This window comes from Meles meles, chromosome 1, assembly GCF_922984935.1.
Source record: "Meles meles chromosome 1, mMelMel3.1 paternal haplotype, whole genome shotgun sequence".
NCBI lineage: Eukaryota > Metazoa > Chordata > Mammalia > Carnivora > Mustelidae > Meles > Meles meles.
This window is the reverse complement of record NC_060066.1, coordinates 185,640,967-185,648,917: the sequence shown is the minus strand read 5'-3', so window position 1 is coordinate 185,648,917 and position 7,951 is coordinate 185,640,967. Positions and strand designations below refer to the sequence as shown.

General features: G+C 44.4%; 1 pseudogene; it reads right to left on the bottom strand.

Annotated features, from left to right (window-relative positions):
• Positions 1-1,068: 1,068 nt before the first annotated feature.
• On the bottom strand, positions 1,069-3,790 carry LOC123947599 (annotated as a pseudogene).
• Between the last annotated feature and the right edge of the window lie 4,161 nt (positions 3,791-7,951).

Here is a 7,951-nt window from a genome sequence, read left to right as displayed (position 1 = left end):
GGGGCAAGAGAGTGGAAAGGGTTACTTACTGTTCATGGAATTCCAGATCCTAACTCACTCTTTGATACCAGTGCATAGGATCAGATTTTTAGAACTGGGAAGGGTGTAGGAATTCACTTAATTAGAATTCCTCACTTTAGGGATGCCTGGGTGGCTCAGTCAGTTAAGTGTCTGCTTTCAGCTTAGGTTATGGTCCCAGGGTCCTCAGATTGAATCCTTGATTTACTCCTTGCTCAGCAGGGATCCTGCTTCTTCCTCTGCCTGCCACTCCCCCTGCTTGTGCTCTCTCTTTCACATAAATAAAATCTTAAAAAAAAAACAAACCCACTTTATAGATGAAGGAACAGAGAGTGTCCTTTAATTATTCATGTCCTTTACTTGTGTTTTTGAGCATTTTTTCTCCAGGTTTAGCTTAGCTTTACAAACACGCACCCTTAATGGCTATACGAAACTGTTCTTTGCCATTCTAAGTTTTATTTCTTATATCTGCTACTGCTTCAGGAAATCTTAATTACTTTAGAGCCTGTCCATTGGTTTTGCCTATTTTTGCCTTTCCTTCTTTCTGGTTCTCTTACAGGCACTTCTCCCTTTGCTGATCACATAAATGCTCTTCCCCAGGCCTGGGTCCTTTAGTCATGTTCTTTCCCCAAGCTACACATTTTGTCTAACTGATTTTGTTAACATCTCAACACTTTTTAAATCTACATCTGTATCTTAGGAATGTGTCCTGAACTCCAGAACATCATAGCATCCTACTGAATATCTCCATTTAGATATCCCATAGTCACCTCAAAGTATGTCCAAAACCCAACTCATAATCTTCTCAATAAAATCTGTATCCTCAGTCCGGTGCTTGGTACCACCCTCTTTCCAGTTCTCCAGTTTAAACTTCCTCCTCATCCATCACCTCTCTCAGTCACTAAGTCCTATATATTCTATTTGGAATCTCTTCACTATCTTCCTCTCTGTTCCCATTGTCATTTCTTTAATTAGGCTGTTAGCATGTCCTAACTGCTTAAATGGGATTCCAACTGGTTTTTCTATAATCTGGACTCATCATTTTTTTTGAAGTTTGACATTAATTTTATTCTATTTTCTGTATAACTTTAAGTACATAAAGGTTTATTTCCACAGGCCTCAGGAAATGGGTAGAAGTCACAGGACAATCTCTTTTCCCACCAAAAAAGTTGCATTATTTTGGTAAATGTCCTAGAGAGAAAAACTGTAATTTACATTATCAGTGCTGTGCAAGATTCTTACATAAGACCTAAAACCAGGCTGCAGTGGAGATTTTAGTCCTTTGTTCAAGTGCCTGGACAGAAGCCAAAAGCAGTTGAGCATGACAGGGCAAAGGAGGCAGTGAAGGTGGAGGACAGGCACCCAGCATGGAAGGAGGAAGGAATTCCAGATCCCTTGGAATGGTGTGTTTTCCATTTTTTTTTGTTTGTTTTTTTTCTTTTTTCTTGTTTAAATCGTCTCTGTAGGAAGGTGCTGGGCAGGGATCCCAGTGAAAGGAAGGGGCCAAGACTCCCTTAACTGGCCTGGGTGCAGGGCACTGCCACAGCGGCCGACACGGGAGAACCTACTCTCCCAGGTTCAGGCAGAGCCAGGATGGAATGCAGAATGAAAGGAATGCTTATGGGAAACAATTCTGCTTGGAATGCTAGCTGGCCAGCTTCAGCCTTTGGTCAGGTACAACCCCTGCCTCACATGTCAATGGTGAAAAATTAGTTTGGTTAGAAGAACCCGCTAGAATCACACTGGCCTCTGCTACCTTCACGCTCATTGTTAGAAAAAGGTGAACTTGTGTGAACATTCTGATCTGTTAATCCCCGGGGACTGCTTTAGTCTTCCCGAAGACTGTTGGTCAAATAGCCTGCAAAGGCTGAAAGCTTAGACACACCAGTGCTGGTGTGCGGTTCCTTAAGGAGGGACTGGCGGTGTGGTTGAGCCGATAGGGAAAAGCGGCACCTTCCTGCAGGAGATGAACTGACCTGCTCTCCCGCCCCAAATCTCAGCCTGAGGTATATTTCAGTGAGGGCAGGTAGCTGTGCTTCTCAAAGCAGAGAAGCAGTTTAAGAGCAGAAAGGTAGAGGAAACCTAGAAAAGAACCGTCTTGATACAGATTTATCCCATGGTGTGAGGGAAAGGGCAAAGAACCCGGTGGCACCTCGCTTATCCAGCAATTTCTGTCACTGTGGTGACCAACTTCTGCCCATTCCATAGGGTCTTGAATTGCTCAGGGACTGGGAATTTATTAAAGTCATGGCCTTCTGCAGGAATGAGGACATTCATCTCAGAAGATTTGGCACTGGGCCGAGCCTGGGTGGCTCAGTCTGTTAAGCATCTATCTTCAGCTCAGGTCGTGATCCGAGGGTCCTGCCCAGCGGGGAGCCTGCTTTTCCCTCTCCCTCTGCCCCAATCCCCTGCTCATTCCCTCTCTCTCTCTCTCCTCTTCTGTCTCTTAGATAAATAAATAGATAAACAAACAAACAAATAAATTAAAATCTTTAGAAAAAGAAGGTTTGGCAATAACTATCCTGCAATCCAGGGAATTCTTGCTCAGGTAAATGGGCAGGCATCTGTTTTGTTGATGAAAATTATTGGCCCTTTACACATTACCTGAACTTTGACATCCTACTATTGATTATATCCATAATGCCCACCAAGTCATCAAACACCAGACCAAGTTTCTTAGTTACCTACTGTAATGGAGTTTATTTTGCCCTTGATTTGCAGTGTCGTGTTGACACACTTGTATATGTAAGCCACCTGTTTTAGCTCTCAGTCACCAGGTTGGGATTGTTCTCATGATTTTCCACTCTCCACTTCTTGCCCTCCAGTTCCAGTACAGCTGGCTCCTTCTTTGTGGTTGGTCTGGGGAATGGGCTGACTTCTGGTTTAGGTGCAGAGAACAGTTTGGGGCCACTTCGTACTGGACCACTCTGAGTCTTCAGGGCAGGGTTCCTATCATCTGGACACAGGATTCTGTTCCTGTGTCTTTGTGTCATCAGATACAGCTTTCAGGGAATGTGTGATGCTCTCCCCCATGTTTGCTGAGTGGGAAGCAGACTCATCTGAGCCTGAACTGGGGGACTGGGTGGTGGAGGATCTCATGGTGGGGGAGGACCCGAGCCAGCACAGGGCCCAGATGGCAATGCACTCAGTTCTTCTGCCACAGGCTCCGTTTTGCTCCAGGCCAGTCCAGTGGGACGTAACTCCTTAATGTAAGCCTGTAGCTCTGTCCATATCCTCAAGTAAGCTTTGGTCCAGTGTACATGCTTCTCATCAACTTCTTTGTACTCCTTGAGGACCAGGTTTATATAAAACATGGCTGCATCATTCATTTCTTTCACACAGGGACCAGGCTTGGGAGCCAGAGCCACCCAACCTAGAGCCTGGTTGACATGGCTGACATGTGACTGAACAATGTGATGCCTTGGTTCATCTCCAGAAAGGTTCTTGGATCTGCTCTGAGCTGGGTGCCAGCAAATCAGAAAGCTTATTGCCTGCTGACTGCTGGCGCTGAGAGGCTGTGACCAAGAAAGCTTGCTTCAACTTCAGCCCTGTGTGGAACCTCTCTGCATGTTTCTACACATCTCCCCCAATTTCTTTACTGATCCAGAGGTACTCCGCCACAGACCTGGCAGGCAGTGAGTCAAATAGTTGCACGTATGGAGTGGCTCCTGCTTTGGGAGCACTGTCTCCGTACCCTCAGTGCACGTCAGAGCCATGGGATTCTGTCTCCAGGAGGTCCACTGCCCTCCAGTCTTTCTACCAGATTTTGCATGTCAACCGCAGCATACCACCTGCTCAGAGTTCTGCCTCACTTCCAGACTTGGACTCATTTTTCTCTCCTCCCCACTGCTGCTAGAGTGATCATTCCAAAACATATATAGAATCAAACTTAATCTAATTGAATCACATTGCTTAAAATCCCTCAATGAGTTCTCACAACTTGAAGATAAACTTCATCTTCTGTATTCTTTTTTTCCCCAAGATTTTAATTATTTATTTGACAGTGAGAGACACAGCAAGAGGGGAACACAAGCAGGGGGAATGGGAGAGGGAGAACAGGCTTCCTGCGGAGCAGGGAGCTGGATGTGGGGCTCGATCCCAGGACCCTGGAATCATGACCTGAGCCAAAGTCTTACACTCAACCAGTTGAGTGACCCAGATGCTCCTTCTGTATTCTTTTTAATACAGAACACCTGGCATAGAACATTACCTATTTTCCTGTCAGTGGCTCCCAAATTTCCCCTCAAGCATACTTTGCTCCGTCAGTAAGATCTTATAGTCCTGTAAATATTCCATTCAATATGTTACATGGTTTCTGGTCCTCAGTTATGCTATTTTTCTTCCTTCTGCCTAATTTCTTTGTTCAGTTATTCTCCCAGATTAAATTTGTGTCACATCATCAGGGAATACTGCACACAATTTATGCCTTCTTGGATCAACACTTGAATTTTTGGCTGAATTTACTAAATAGAGAGATAGACCTTATCTTACAGGATTTTAAAAATCAAAGACTGACAACATGGGGTTTTAATTTTATAATATTACTCTGGAATCAGCATGTAAGACCATGGGATCAACATGAAGCAAGAGCCATAAACAGTGCACCACTTCAATTTACTTTAAGTTGTTGCCTGCTTCACTTCCTTTTCTTATTCTTGCTACTATGGGTTTGCACTTCCAAAAAGAAAAAGAAAAAAAACAAAATATCTAATCTTTGCTCTAGGCTCTGTTTTCTGGAAGACTCTGGCTAAGGTCAGGTTATAACCCCGGTTTGATTAATCAGGGTCAAGGGGACAATTTTGGGATTTATCTTTGAGAAATCAGGGAAAGAGGCTTCCTTCTTTGCCACTAGACACAAATCTGGAAGGTTATATTACTGGAAGCTGCTGGCAGTGGAAAAGGAGGGAGGCTACTTGGAAATGGAGCAAACACAGAAGATCCAAGAAATGGAGACAGACAACTCAATTCTGGTCACACTATTTGATCCCTGGATCAAGTCTCATCTGAAGGTAGAACCCTGGGTTTTCAATCTCTTATAAATGAATAAGTCCTAATTGATTCAGGCTTCATCAGAAGCTGCTGGTTTTTAGAACCATGCCTCAGTCTTACATCCTTAGTGCAGTCTGACATCCTTAGCTCATTTCCATCTCCCTCAACCTCATCACTTAGGGCCATCTTCTCTGGCTCTCTCCAAGCAAGCAATGCCCTTTTGAATGACCAGAAATAGGTGTTTGGCTAAAGAGAGTCTGATCTTAATATGTGGAAGAAAAGATTTTCAAATACAGAATATTGTCAATGGGCTTCTCTTGAGCATATAAAAATTATATTAATAACTGTTCTAGCACCTGTGAGGAACACAAACAAGCAAAATAAATTCCCTGTCCTTAGGCTCTGATGCCCTAGAGCAGCATGTCCAAGAAAAATACAGGTGAGCCACAACACAAATGTGAACCATATACGTAATTTAAAATTTTCTGGCAGCTACATTAATATAATAAAAATAAGTAAAATTCATTAAAAATATATTCATTTGGACCCAATATATCAAAAATGTTATCATTTCAACATGTAATTAATATAAAATCTTGCATCATTTTCTTTTTTTTGTATTAAGTCTTCAAAATCTACTATTTTGTAGTTAGGGTAGATCTTTCTGGACTAGCCACATTTCTAGTGCTCAAGAGAACCTCATGTGGCTAGTGGTTACTTCACTTGACAGTGCAGCTCTAGAGAGTAACCATACAGAAACACTTTTATCACATAGACACTTATTTGGTAGATTATAATCAGTGCAATGTTAGAGGTACAAATCATGTGCTCTGAAAGAGGAAGGAAGGAGAGATGGAAAGAGAGACAAACAGATCATCTGTGTCTAACAGTATTTCCATGGTTACAGATATCCTTGGAGATGGATGAACTGTATCAGTGAGTTTTTTTTTTTTTAAAGATTTTATTTATTTATTTGACAGAGAGAGATCACAAGTAGGCAGAGAGGCAGGCAGAGAGAGTGAGAGGGAAGCAGGTTCCCTGCTGAGCAGAGAACCCGATGCGGGACTCGATCCCAGGACCTTGAGATCATGACCTGAGCCGAAGGCAGAGGCTTAAACCACTGAGCCACCCAGGCGCCCTATCAGTGAGTTTTGTATAGGAATGGGCCTTAAATGCCCACACTTCTTAGAATAGCCTTTTGGAGAAAAGGTATCACTTTCTAAAATTTGAGTTCCACAGTGCTGAGAATGAAAGCTTTGGGGAACATGGTCCTCCTGTCTTGGGAATCTCTTCTGCTTCACTCCCCCAAGCAGCATACCCTGCACTGCAAACTTCATTTGAAGATACGTCCATGTGTGAAAGGGTTGAGGAGAGATTTTCCTGGCTTTGGAAGTTACATTTTGGCAACAGAAAATTATACTGGGGAGGAGGCAGAAAACTTCTCCAGCCTCAACCCAGCAATACCTACTCATTTCACTTGATTAAAAAGATTGTCCTCAACTTTCATATTTCTGAGATCAAGGATGTTTTTCTACACAACCACAAAATCATTATCACACCCAGGGTACTTATAATTGATAGATAACTATTATCTAATATACAAGTCACATTTAATTTACCCAACTGCCCTTTCTAGTATTCTTTATTTTTTAAAAGATTTTATTTATTTATTTGACAGAGATCACAAGTAGGCAGAGAGGCAGGCAGAGAGGGAGAGAGGAGGAAGCAGGCTCGCCGCTGAGCAGAGAGCCCGATGTGGGGCTCGACCCTGGGATCATGACCTGAGCGGAAGGCAGAGGCTTCAGGCGCCCCCTCTTTATTTTATTTTTAAGAAATCTTTGCCTATTTTGAAGTCCAAACAATAGTTTATTGTATTATATTCTAAAAGCTTTAGGGTGCCTGGGTGGCTTAGTTGGTTAAGCATCTGCCTTGGGCTGAAGTCCTGATCCCAGGGTCCTGGGATCCAGCCCCCTGGGTGGGGGCCTCTCTGCTCAGCAGGGAGTCTGCTCTCCCTCTGCCACTCCTCTCACTCCTTTTCTCAATCTATCTCCCTCTCAAATAAAATAAATAAGATCCGAAAAAATAAAAACTTTCTAGTTTAGCTTTTCACATTTAGGACTTTAATACTCCTGGAAATGATTCTGGTGAGGAAGTAAGATAAGAGGTCTCATTTCATATATTTTTTTCATAAGGATACCCTATTGTCACAGAACGTTCATTGAAAAGACCATCTTTTTTCTCATTTGCTATGCGATGCCACCTTTATTGTAAATCAAGTTTCCCACATGTGATAAAACTGTAAAGCAAGGAAGTGACTGTCCTAAAAGTCAGGCTAGTGCGTTTCCTCAGGAAGGGGCGTTGGGGGTGTATTTGGAAAGCAACAGTCATTTTTCCATTTTTGATCTGAGGATGACGTATCTTTTCAATACTTAATATTTACCTTTATTTTCTATTTCAGAATATAGCTGTGTTAGGGGGTTACAAGACGGGCGCCAGCATCTTTGCAAAGGGAGCTCGTGGCTGTCCTCAGCAGGGAACGCTGGCGCGAGAAGCAAAGGCGGTGCGGAACCCAGGAGAGACAAAGCCAAGACCGCAGCACCGAACGGACAGAGGCCGGTGCACGGGTGTACAGGGACGCGCGCACACGTCTCTCGGACCCTGGCTGGGAGGTAGCCGGGAGCCCCGCCGCAGTGAGGGCTTCCGGGTCAGGCGACAGCGCCGTTCCGTGCCGAATTAAGCCAGACGTACAGCCAGCGGCGCGCGGGGACCGCCCGCCGCAAAGCGGCCGGTCACCTCAGCCCCCTACTCCACCTCGCCGCGAGAGGGAGTCCGGGGCGCCCCGGCACTCGCGACCACCAGGCGCCGCCGCTGAGGCCTCTGGGAGGGGGCGGGTCTCGGGCGGCCGCTGAGCATTCTGGGTGTATCTTCCTCCCGGAGGCGGTAC